The sequence below is a fragment of the Lynx rufus genome, unplaced genomic scaffold (genome assembly GCF_022079265.1).
Source record: "Lynx rufus isolate CCGP_SWC_20201006 ecotype Redwood Valley unplaced genomic scaffold, mLynRuf1.p SCAF_23, whole genome shotgun sequence".
Lineage (NCBI taxonomy): Eukaryota > Metazoa > Chordata > Mammalia > Carnivora > Felidae > Lynx > Lynx rufus.
This window is the reverse complement of record NW_025814838.1, coordinates 9,571,949-9,585,588: the sequence shown is the minus strand read 5'-3', so window position 1 is coordinate 9,585,588 and position 13,640 is coordinate 9,571,949.

Here is a 13,640-nt window from a genome sequence, read left to right as displayed (position 1 = left end):
TAACTTGAATCTAATCATGGGGAAACATTGGACAAACCTAAAAGGAAGGACACACACCAGAATAACTGATTCAGATTCTTAAAAAATGGCAGTGTCAAGAAAGGCCAAGGAAGGAACAAGGAGGCATGACAGCTAAACACAGCACATGATCTTAGATTGGCTCCTGTATGGGAAAAAATTCTATGAAAGACATTATTGAGACAATTAGCAAACTTTGAATATAGTCTTTATATAAATAAATACATGGCACTATCAAAGTTCCTCATTTTGAACAATGTTCTTGGGCTATATAAGAAGCCTCTTCAGGGGCGCCTGGGTGGCGCAGTCGGTTAAGCGTCTGACTTCAGCCAGGTCACGATCTCGCGGTCCGTGAGTTCGAGCCCCGCGTCAGGCTCTGGGATGATGGCTTGGAGCCTGGAGCCTGTTTCCGATTCTGTGTCTCCCTTCTCTCTGCCCCTCCCCTGTTCATGCTCTGTCTCTCTCTGTCCCAAAAATAAATAAAAAACGTTGAAAAAAATTAAAAAAAAAAAAAAGAAGCCTCTTCATTCTTAAGATACATGCTGAAGACTTTAACGATCAGTGGATATGGTATGTAGCTTAACCTCAAATGATTCAGAAAAAAAGAATGTGTAACATGCATGTATATGTATGCATACATAGAGAGAAAATGGTAATATAAGTATGGCAAAGTATAAACAACTGGTGAGCCTGGGGGTTCTTTGGATGATGATAGCCACTTTTCTGTAAATTCAAAATTATTTCAAAATTATCAGTTAAAAAAATTCCAGTGCCTCACCTCCACAGGTTCTCATCCGATGGTTTTGGGATGAGCCCCCAAGGCGTGCATGTTAATGCTAAGTTTCCCAGTTCTAATGGTCAGCCAGAGTTGATACTCTAAGGAGGCACTGCATCTGCAGTTGTTTCGTGTTCTCTTTAAAATGGGGAGACCTCAGGGCGCCTGAGTGGCTCAGTTGGTTAAGCAGCCAACGTAGGCTCAGGTCATGATGTCACGGTTCGTGGGTTCAAGCCCCACATCGGGCTCTGTGCTGATGGCTCAGAGCCTGCAGCCCACTTCAGATTCTGTGTCTCCCTCTCTCTCTACTCCTCCCCAACTCCTGCTCTGTGACTCTTTCTCAAAATTAAATAAACGTTAAAAAAATTTTTAATGGGGAGTCCTCAGGGCACCTGGGTGGCTTAGTTGGTTGGGTGTCTGACTGTTGATTTCCACTCCGGTCATGATCCCAGGATTGTGGGATCAAGCCCCACATCGGGCTCAGCACCTACAGTGGAACCTGCTTGAGATTCTCTTTCTCCCCCTCTCTCTCTCTCTCCCCCTCCCTCTGACCCCTCTCCTCAGCTTGCTCTCTCTCTCTCTCTGTCTCTCTCTAAAGTAATAATTTAAAAATGTGAAGTCCTCTAAGCCTGCATGCCCTGAGCCCCGGGCAAGAGAAGTCCATCTGTTATTTGTTTACTTGGCAGTTACCTGTCTTCCTTGTTAAAGTATAAGCTTCATGAGGACAAAGACCTAACCTAGTACAGCACCTGGCATAAAGTGAGTGCCAAATAAGTATTGGTTGAATGAGTAAGTGAGTGAATAAATGAATGAATGGGTAGAGTCCTGAGGCTTAAATGAGCCAGCATACAGACAGTGCCTGGTGCAGAGTAAGAGCTCATCAAATTGGCGGTTTTAAAGATTTGCTACCATTTAACCCTTGCTAAGAAGCAGCTGTAAACTGACAGGATCAGCCCAGGCCTCTCTTCTGTGCACAACTGCCGTTTCATTTCACTTCAAAATTGGAAGACAATCAAGGCTGTAATCAGTTTAAAGGTCAGGGAAAGTGCAGCGTGCCTATTTAGTTCTGTTGTTTCTTATTCTTTTGAGTTGATTTGCTGTTGGTTGACAGATTGATTTAGCTTGCTGTGTAGCAGGGAGAGCAGACGGGATTTGATGTGTGTAACCCAGCCAGCAGTGGAGGGGCAGAGTGAAAGCATTACCATCACCACCACCCGCCCATCTCAGCCACCTGCTGCTCGTGTCCCTTGTGGCCTTTCCAGGGCTCCAGAAGGAGCAGTCCTTTCCAGGCAAGATGGGGTTCAGTAAATGCTCCAGTGGGAATTCATGGGTAAATTTTCGACTTAAATTAGACTGTGAAATGGCACTTAGGTAAAAAAAAAAAAAAAAAAGCCAGTTCTAAACGCTGTCTCCAGAACTGTGGTTAGCTAAGAAGGAAGTCAGTTCAGTGCAATGGGTAAAGGACTGGCTTTTGGAATTGGCCAGACCTGTTCAGAGAGTCCTTTTACTTTTCTCTGTGTGATCCTGATCTAGTTAACTTCCTTAAGCCTCAGTTTTCCCATGTACAAAATGGGACTAATGACAGTACCTGTCTCATATGGCTGTTAAAAGGTTACAGGACTTGAGTTTTAGAATAAGTCCTGGCACATCATTCCCATAAAGGTTGGTTACTGTCACAATTTTAGTATAATTAAAATATCTGTGTGCTTTTAAACAATTCTGTTGGTTTACTCCACTAGACTCTAAGTGCCATAGGGTTCCCTGGAGGGGACTCTTTCTCTTACTCATGGTGCCTCCAGCCTAGCACAGAGCCTGGCATAGAGCATGCAGTCTACACATACAGGGTGGACAGAGCTCTGGGCTTCATTTTACAAATGAATTAGTAGACGCCCAAGAAAGTCGAGACTTGTCCAAGGGCACACTGCCAAAGGAGGCCCTAGGGCCGGGGCCCAAACATTCCCTTTTTCTGTCCACTTTTCTGACACATATCTGAGGAAAGACACAGAGAGTTAAGACGCTCCCTTGGATTCTACTGTCAGAGCCAAATTCCCTCAGGAATCCTCCTGAACGTGACATCCTGCTTATCTTATTTCTCATGACCTGGACTTTCTGGGCTTTGGGTTCCTGCTGTTTGTGTTGACTGAAGCCTCTAAGTTAGGGCTGAATTGCTAGGAGCAGCACACAGACTTCTCACCAGGGGAAGTAGAACTCCTTGTTTCCTCCAGGTGTCCCTGAGTGGGATCGTTTCTTTTTGTTTGTTTTAATTTTTTTTAATGTTTTGGGTTTTTTTTTTGAGAGAGAGAGAGAGAGAGTGCAAGTAGGGAAGGTGCAGAGAGAGAGGGAGATACAGAATCTGAAGCAGGCTCCAGACTCCAAGCTATCAGCACAGAGCCGGATGTGGGACTCGAACCAACGAGCCATGAGATCATGACCCAAGACGAAGTCTGACGCTTAACCGACTGAGCCACCCAGATGCCCCAAGCTGAATCATTTCTTACACTCAGGCACTATAGAGTTACTTCCTGTTTTAAACCTTATGAATTAGGGTAGTGTGGCAGTTTGGATAATAAGTCCCCCCAACCAAGGTGACACTATCATTAGACCCCAAAGACCTCTGATGAAGCAATTTATGTTAGATACATGCTAGTTCTCCTTTAGACTTGCAGTAAAGAAAAAAAATGGAATGACTGCAAATAAAAACAGTTCTTCAACTTTATCTAAAAAACCCACAAACTGATCTATGTACAAATCCAATAAACATATGTAATATATTTTTTGAGTGCATGCCATATTATCCATATTATGTTCTGGTATTTATAGTATGAATAAATTTTGCCAAGTTCATTTCTTGGAACAACCTTGATGCAGACAGGAGGTCTGAGGGAGAATAGTGTCCGCTGTCAGCGTAGAGTTGTGGTCATATATAGCTCATCTCATGTTACACTGAGTCAGAGGCCCTCCCAAACAGGATTTTCTTCTAGGACAGAAATGGTGTGAAGTTATCCTTAAGTCTCTATCCACTGGGACAGTTGCAGGAATTATTTTTAAATGTGTGTGACAAGAATTGCAGCCAATATAATTCCAAACAAGATGCCTAAGTCATTTTTGAGATGTGGTCAAAAATCCCTTCTCAATTAATAGTGTATTTTTAGCTATGTATATACTCAGTAATTGTTTTCAAATGTGCTTTGTAGTTGAATGGTGATATTTTATTTGGAAATCTAGTATGTAGGAAGAAAGAAGCCATAGAAATTGTTCCTATACTATCAGGTTACAGTGTGTGTGTGTGTGTGTGTGTGTGTCTGTGTGTGTGTGTTGGGGGTGTATTTACATATATTTACATACATGTGTATGAAACATCAGATTATATTTGTGTGTGTATTCTTTATATATATGTAAGTATTCTTTAATTTTTTTCTTATGTTTATTTATTTTGAGAGAGAGTCAGAGTATGAGTGGGGGAGGGGCAGAGAGAGAGGGAGACGTGAATCGCAAACAGGCTCCAGGCTTTGAACCGTCAGCACAGAGCCGGATGCGGGGCTTGAACTCACAAATTGTAAGAGCGTGACCTGAACTGAAGTCGGACGCTTAACCAACTGAGCCACCCAGGTGCCCCATCTAAGTATTCTTTAAATGACTTTATCACTTCTTGTTGATATTTTAAAGAAAATGATGGAGGAGGTTGACCTGTCAAAGGAAACAGATTATTTACTTTTCTTTGCTTACCTGTTTATTCCCTACCTCATTCCAAGAGCCATTTTCAGTAGCTTACAGAAACTTGTATAATATAACATTTTTAGGTAAATGTGGTAATTGGGTTGGGGAAAAATTAAAAGGAGAGAAAAAGTTAAGCCACAAAATGCAGTAAGCAAAATACTCTAAGTCCTATACTTGCTAGAGATTTCTTAGAGACAAAGCAAAGAGGAAAATAGGATCTGTTAAATAGTTCATAGTGTCTATAAGAAAAAAGACAAGCTAGTTGTTCAGGAAACACTGGGCCCTTCCCTAATACATTATGCAATGTGAATAATAACCTCAAAAATGTTCCTAAATAAATAGAACTATGGTTCTGAGCTTCCTAGAAGCCACAACAATGAAGGAAATAGGATCATTATATTGTTTATTGTGTCTTTAAGATTAAGAAGGTTCTTAGAAGCACACTTATTCCTGGAACTGAAGTTTTTCTTTCATTAAGAGGACACTGGGAAGGGCGCTTGGGTGGCTCAGTCCTTCGAGCGTCTGACTTTGGCTCAGGTCATGATCTTGCGGTTTGTGAGTTTGAGTCCCTCATTGCTTGCTGTCAGTGCAGAGCCCGCTTCAGATCCTCTGTTGCCCTCTTTCTCTGCCCTCCCCGCCTCTGAAAAACAAATAAACATTAAAAAAAAAAAAAAAAAAAAGAGGGCACTAGGAAAAAACAAAGCCTGAGAGGGGTGGGAGGTGGGTAGGGACCAGATAAGTTATATTTTTTTTTTCTGACTTTTAATCTAGTATTTTAAGTTTAGATTGTAATGACAAACCTTAACTATATTAGGATTGGGTTTTAAGGACAGTCTTAAGCATCTCATCTTGGCCACACCACATGCTTATGACCTTAGGATACCCCTGGAACTTAGTTTTAGAGCAGAGAAGGATGTCTGAAACTAAGTAGTAGCTGTAGTTTATTGGGCACATACCATGTGCCAGGCACCACACTAAGCACCTTTTGTTGCCATGTAGTCCTCACACCTGCTCTGTCACACAGAGGACATTATCTCTATTGTACAGATGAGAAAACCAGGGCTGGGAGAACATGACTCACACAAGGCCACACTGCCAGTAGGGCCCAACCAGGGATTTGAACCCAGATCTGCCTGATGCCGGGGATCCTAGGGCCATTTCATGCCATGTTGTCCAGTTACTTTAACTGGGCATGTTGGCCCAGTGCAGGCTTCCCAACAGGGTACCAGGACCCCCAGGCTGGGCGGTGGGCAGCATCTGGCCATGCCTCCCACCCTGCCCGCTAACACTGAAATAGCCACAGGCCACTGGATAGGGAGGTGTGGAGAGAGGGGATGCTGAGTCCCTTGTCCAGAGGCTGTAGGATCTGTCAGCATGTTTTAGGAAGCCAGGGGTAAGTGGATAGGGATGAGGATGTTCTTTTCTCCCTCCTTCCAAATATCCTGCCCATCCATAGATGAGGAGCAGGGAAGGGCTTCGCCACCAAAGAGGATACCCGGGTACAGAGAACACGAGCCTGTGACTCAGGAGGTGGGTTCTAGCATTAGCTGTAGCCCTTTGTAACTAATAAACTTAACTGATCACCTAACAATGATATATGTTAAAATAATCAATGGCTTATTTTCCAGAGGCAGTTACTATTGAGGGTGTCTACCCATAGGGTTTCTTCATCTATCTACGTATAAATATATGCACATATATATTTATAAACATGGAAACATATTATAAATGCTGTAGTGCAATGTGCTTTTTCTTTCACTTGGCAGTATATCATAGACATCTTTCCATGCTAAAAGTTTTAATAAAAATTTCATTGTGTAGCGAGGGGTTTTTCTACATCATCAAGTAATTCTCTGACACCAGCTAGGTTGGAGAATTCAACTCAATTCTGATACTTGTCTACCCAGAGGTAGCATCCGTTCTCACAGGTTAAGGGCTCAGACCCACAGGACTGTCCCTACCGCAGACAATCCCAAATCCAGGTTGTTACCTGCTCTTCTGACTGACCGGCTGCTGTTGGGAGCTTCCCACAACCCCCTCCTTGGGTTCAATTAATTTGCTGGTGCAGCTCACAGAACTCAGGAAACTACCCACTAGATTACTGGTTTATTACAGAGGTTACATTAAAGGATACGAATCAGCAGCCAGATGGAGAGATAAAAGGGAGAGAGAGAGAGGTCCTGAACAGAGAGGCTTCTGTCCTCGTGGGGCTTAGGGCCTGGCATGATGGCAGGGGGAATTGTTCTGGTATCCCCATCTGGAAGTCTCTGAACCCTGTCCTTTGGGTTTTTATGGAGGCTTCATTACATAGGCATGGTTGATTTAATCATTGGCCAATGGTGCCAGATTCAACCTCCAGCCCCCCCACCCCACCCTGGAGGCCTGGGCGGTGGGACGGAAAGTTCCTAACCCTCTAATCACATGGTTGGTTTTCCCCGGCAACCAGCCCCCATCCTAACTTGGATCCAAAAGTCACTTTATCAACATAACAAATGACACCTTTAGCTTTTCTTCACTTGGGAAATTCCAAGGGTTTTTAGGAGCTGTATGCCAGAAGTGGAGACAAAGGCAAATATATATTTCTTATTATAAATCACAGTATCACACATGCCAATATATATAGATCTATCTCATTATTTTTTTGTGGATCCATAAAAATGGTAATCAATCTGTACCATGCTTTTAAAAAAAAAACAATCCCTATAAATGAATATTCAGCCTATATTGTGAACAATGCTTCCATAGATATTTTTGTAGATTTGTCCTTGCTTACTCATAGAAGTATTTCTATAGGATAAAGTCCTAGGAATGAAATTGCTGGTTCAAAGGACATGCATGTGCTACGTTTAGACAGCGATTGCCATGTTGTCATCCAAAATTGTTGCTTCCATTTGCACTTAATGCCACCCACCCGCTTTGGAACTGTTGATGGGTGATGTGATCTTGGTGTTTCATTTTCCCTGCTTGTAAAATGAGAATGATTATTGCCTTGAGAGTAATTCTAAATGAAGTCATTGCTTTGATAATACGCTTACTCTTTAAGAAGAAATATATCAGTAACTCTAAGGTGTCACTTACATCTTAATTTTTTCTCTCATATCTCCTCAAACTTTATTCCTTCTCCATTTGAACCTGCAAAAGAAATAAAAATTTGATTAAAAGAAATCTAGGGACTTCATGCCTCGATATTTCTTTCATCAGTTCTAATTTAAGACTCACCCGTGGGTGGAGACGTTTGGATGACATCAACTTTCGTACATATTTTTTCATTAAAAATGTGCACACGTCTGCATAGCTAGGACTGCCTTCTTTTGAAATGCTCAAAGATCCCCTACTGTTCTGCTGAAATTAAAAAGTAAATCAAAGAGGGTTTCCTTTTTTTGAAATGCTCTGGGTGCCATGGGGCACCTGGGTGGCTCAGTCGATTGAGTGATTGAGCATCTGACTCTTGATTTTGGCTGAGGTCACAGTCCAGGGTCATAGGATGGAGCCCTGCATCGGGGTCTGCACTGGGCTCTGCACTGAGTATGGAGCCTGCTTGAGATTCTTTCTCTCTACCTCTGCCCCTCTCCCACACTTGCAGTATCTCTAAAAAATGAATAAGTAAATAAAAATTAAAGTGCTTTGCCCCACAAGTTCAAGATCCCAAATTTAAGTTTATGTAAATGGATGCTTCCAACCTCCTTAGCTTCATTCCTTCATCTGATTGTTCAGTATTCTTCTTTGAAGTTATATAGATGCAGAGTGCTTTTGTAGGATTTGAATAAATCTACCAACTTCTGGAGATCTCTCAGAACCAGATTGGATTAAGTTTCCCATTTATCAACTGTATAACCTTGTGCAGGTTGCATAATCTCTGTCACTGACTCAGTTGGCATGGCAATAAAGTGGAAATACTGATATTAGCAACAACCCCATAGGGTTTTGGGAAGATTAAATGAACTGGAATAGTGCTTGGCTCATAATAAGAAGATCAATAAATGATTAGTAATATGTGGGTAATACATGTTGTTACTAAGAATATTGCTTTGGTGGAGGGGAACATCTAGATGGCTCAGTTGGTCGGGCATACAACTCTTGATTTTGGCTCAGGTCATGATCACATGGTTCACGGGTTCGAGCCCTGCATCAGACTCTGCACTGAGAGCACAGACCCTGCTTGGAATTCTCTCTCTCCTCTCCCTCTGCCCCTCCCCTACTTGCTCTCTTTCTGTCTCTCAAAATCAATGAATAGATATTAAAAAAAAAAAAAAAAAAAAAAAGGATATTGGCTTTGGGGTCTGACAGAACCAGGGTCCTGCCCCTTTTCATCAATGAGGTCAGAGGCAAGTTGCTCGTCCTCTCAAGGCACAGTTTGCTCCTCTGTTATAATGGGGACAATTAGGGCCTGTTGCAGAGGGCTCTTGTGAGGATTAAGTGAGATTAAATACCATTGTATGCTATTAAATAGACCCCTAGTCCAAAGTGAATACCTGGTGGCTGGTTTTAGTAATATTTTTTAAACTGTCAAGAAATATGTATAAAATTTTTTAAATGTCTTTTTATTTATTTTTGAGAGAGAGAAAGAGGGCGAGCATGAGCGGGGGAGGGGGCAGAGATTAAGGGAGACACAGAATCAGAGGCAGGCTCCAGGTTCTGAGCTGTCAGCACAGAGCCCAAGGTGGGGCCCAAATTCATGAACCTCGAGATCATGACATGAGCCAAAGCTGAACGCTTACCCGACTGAGCCACCCAGGCACCCCTAAAATTTTTATTCCAAGTAATTTACTGATAGCAGTGGTTCTCAATCCTGGCTGCAGATTAGCAACCCCTGGGAGAAATTTATAAGGATACATCAGGCTAGAGGCCAGAGAAAGTGATTACACGGATCTATTCTTAGTAGAGAATGTGTTGTAGCCGCATCAGCAAAATCCTAATATCGTGGTGGACAAGCTGCAAGGTCCCAGCAACAGTGATAGGTTTTGGATTCAAAGTCTTCCTTTTGAGGCTCTTCTCACTAATGCAATTTCATTTGGATTAAAATTCAGGGAATCTGAGTTCCTGGCCCATCTGTGCAATTTACCAAGTAGATGGACTTTGCTTTCTCCTTTGAAAAATGGAAAGAGTAAACCAGGAAATCTCTCTAAACAAGAATTCCAACTGGTTTTGCCATAGAATCGCCTGCCCCCTGGGCAAGAGGCCTATTGCAGAGCAAACGTAGACCTTGGAAAACTTGCTGTTGTCTTGGTGGTGATTGATGGGCTTGAGGGGTTGGTCTCAACACTGAAGGCAAGAACAATAAGATGGTGAACATTCTAGGCTTTTGTTGGGTAGAGTAGTGTGGGATAGCTGAGGGCCAGAGAGTAACTGGGGAGGTTTAGATGTTGAGGTGGGTTAGAGGAAAGGGTGGATTGCATATTTGGCCATTTAGGAGAGATTGTGGGGAAGGAGCAGGGATGTTTAAAGGAGATTTTTGTTCGATCATATATTAGAAGAATGGGAAGCATATACCCTAGACTGAGGGCCTTTCCTATCACCATATTTGGGTCTGTCACACCCAGGGGTGACTCTGAATGAAAGTTGGAGCTAATGAAGGGAAGGCAATGGGAAGTGGCTCCTGCTGTGTGGTGTCCCGGCCTGGAGGGTAGTGTTGCCTATGTCCTTAACTGCCAAACCTTGGCTGTCTGCAAAGATCCATGGTCCTCATGAGAGCTCAATTTATTGAAGGCCTACTATGTGCTGGGCACCTTACATATATTATTTCTGATTAATCTTCATGACAAATTCTATTAATACATACTGTTATTACCCTATCTTTCAGGGGAGGAAACTGTCCCAAAGGTTAAGTCACTCACCTTTGGTCACACAGGCCAATAAGTGGCAGAGCTGAGGAAATTTAGAACTTTCCACAATTTCATACTGCCTTGCTGTTCTCACAGCCTTCCTTTCAGCCAGTCCATGGACTGGTAGGCTGAGGGAGAGGTCTGGAATTCATGGTGTCCAAAAGCTCAAAAAGAGCCCAATACAGAATTGAAGGCCACACCTTGAAAAGGATTGAAGGATGTATGCCTGCCCCAACATGGACAAACCTTGAAAGCGTTATGCAAAGTGCAAATAGCCAGACACCAAAGAGACCACATATCATATGATTTCATTTAAATTTTTTTTTTTAACATTTTTTAAATTTATTTTTGAGACAGAGAGAGACAGAGCATGAACGGGGCAGGGGCAGAGAGAGAGGGAGACACAGAATCGGAAGCAGGCTCCAGGCTCCGAGCCATCAGCCCAGAGCCCGACGCGGGGCTCGAACTCACGGACCGCGAGATCGTGACCTGAGCCGAAGTCGGACACTCAACCGACTGAGCCACCCAGGCGCCCCATCATATGATTTCATTTATATGAAATGTCCAGAATAGGCAAATCTGCAGAGACAGAAAGTAGATCAGGGGTTGCCTAGAGCTGGGGGAATGGAGGGCAATAGCTAAAGGGTACGGGGTTTCATTTTTGGGGTGAGGAAGTATAAAATCGATTGTGGTGATGACTCCACACATCTGTGACGATACTGAACTATTGAGTTTTCGTGCGCTTTAAATGGGTGGATTGTATGGTATGTGAATTATGTTTCAATAAAGCTGCTACAAAAAAAAATTTAATTGAAGGCACGGACCACCTTACACCCAATAGGATGAATACTATCAAAAAGCCCCCAGAAGATAATAAGTGTTTGTGAGGATGTAGAGAATTGGCATCCTCATGCACTGTTGGTAGGAATGTAAAATGGTATAGCCAAAGTGGTTCCTTTAAAAAATCTTAAGAGGAGGGGGCTCCTGGGTGGCTCAGTTGGTTGAACATCCAACTTCAGCTCAGGTCATAATCTCACTGCTTGTGAGTTCAAACCCCACGTTGGGCTCTGTGCTGACAGCTCAGAGTCTGGAGCCTGCTTCAGATTCTGTGTCTCCCTCTCTCCCAATGTGCCCCTCTCCTGCTCATACTCTGTCCCTCTCCCTCTCAAAAATACATAAACATTAAAATACTTTTAAAAATTAAAAATAAAATAAAAAATTTTTAAATTTTCTTTGACGATATGATACACATAACTTAGCCACTAATAATTTTTTCAAGTGTTTAATTCCTTTGAATCACCCAGGATTTTAAAGGTTTATTTTGTTTATTGTCCGTGTAACCACGCAGTGTAAATTCTGTAGTAGCAGAGGCTTTCTTTTTCCTTCCTGTTTTGTTCACTGCTGTAGCCCCAGCATCTAGAACAATGCACAGCACATGGTAGATGCTCAAGAAATATTTGTTGATTAATGAATGGATCTGTGTTTCATAATCCCCCTCCCAAATTATCTAGCCTAGTGAACACTCCAAGGACAAGTAAATGGAGCTGTTTCTAAGCAAACAAATACACAAACGGGAGACATAATGCTTACACAAAAAGAAAAGTCTACTAGAATATAACCCCAAAATGCTACTAGTGATTATTTCTTTTTTAAAAACTTTATTTATTTTTTTTAGTAATCTCTACACCCAACGTGGGGCTCAAACTCACAATGCTGAGATCAAGAGTCACATGCTTCGTCACCTGAGCCAGCCAGGTGCCACTATATTGTAGTGATTATTTCTAAGTGGTAGTAATGCTGGTGATTGATGGGTTGATTGATTACTGCCTGTTTTAGTTTTTTTCTAAAATAGAAATGCAGGTGATTATTTTCCTTTTTTGATTATTTATGTTTTCTAGAATAATAGCAAAGGTTGTCGACTGTGTGCTTACTATGAGGCAAGCACTGTTCCATGTGCTTCCCTAGCAGTGACTCAGTCTTCAGAGCAGCCCTGTGAAGCAGGTACTACTGTGGTGTCCATTTTATAGATGAAGAAACTGGGGCACAGAGAGGTTGAACAATGTACCCAGGGCCTCAACAGCAAAGAAGTAGCAGAGCCAGGCAGCTTGATTCCAGAGTCCTTCCTCTTCCCCACCTCATTATGCTGCAATGTACAGATGTTATTTATGGAGTTAAAATGCTCAGGAGAAATCTCTTTTTGGTTTCATACAAAATCCATCAGGATCCAACCTCTGATTAAACTGCCAAGGGCAAGAAGCTCATGTCCCTTTACGCCTGTTAGCCTGGTTTAAAGGGCAGTGGTCCCACCCGCCTAATTGTCCCACTCCACTCTGTGAGCACCAGTCCAGCCCTGTTGACTCATGGTATTCGCCTTAGGATCTAAATTTAGGATCTGAGTTGCTGAAGTGTCTTGCCAATTTCCAGATTCAACTCTCATTAGTCCAGGACATGGAAAATTTTCAAGGTAAAGAGCTCTGGAAGGTAGCTGTCAAGAAGGGCAGGCTGATTCCTTTTACACGGATTTAAAAATTGTCCCTTTATCGAAGTAATACATTCTCATGATGAAAATGCAGAAAAGCATCAAGACGTCAGAAAAAGTTACCCAGCAAGACTGTCACCGATGATACTCTGGTATATAGAAAAACGTTTGAAAGGTGCCTTATTTTGTCCCATCCGAGTAGGAGGGAGGCAGCAGAAACTGAGTCCTGTGTAATGTCCTCCTGTTACCATGCGCATTGGAGTTGCCCTCATTTGCTTTTCATGTCATCTAAAGACTTGTCTCTTAAGAGGTTTCAAAGTGACCGCTGAAGCTGTTCAGAGAGAGCAGCTAATGATAGCAGAAAAAGTCCGGGCTTTGGAGTCCCCAAATCTACTTTCAAACCCTGCTTGGAAGCTTCCTAACTGTGTGTCTTTGAGCAAGGCACTTACGCTTTCTCATCTTCCATCTTTTAACTGTAAAATGAGATGAACACCCCTTTAAAAGTCCAACTGAGAGGTTATTTGAGTTAAAAGACTTGAACTAAGGCCTACCTGTAGATTCTCACTGGCTGTGTGACCTTGAGCAAGTTATTGAACCTCTCTATGCTTTAGTTTCTTCATCTGTACAATGGAAATAATAGAAGGACTCCCCTCACTGGATCCTTGAGAGACCTGTATGAGACAATCCATATAACATGCTTAGTTCAATGCCTCATACACATTAGGTGCTCAGTAATGATCAGTGACTACTGTAAACTGTAAAATTCAAACAATTTTTGAAGCATGTTGGAGCCATTTTCCCACTGTGGATGGTGAAATCAATTAGTGGG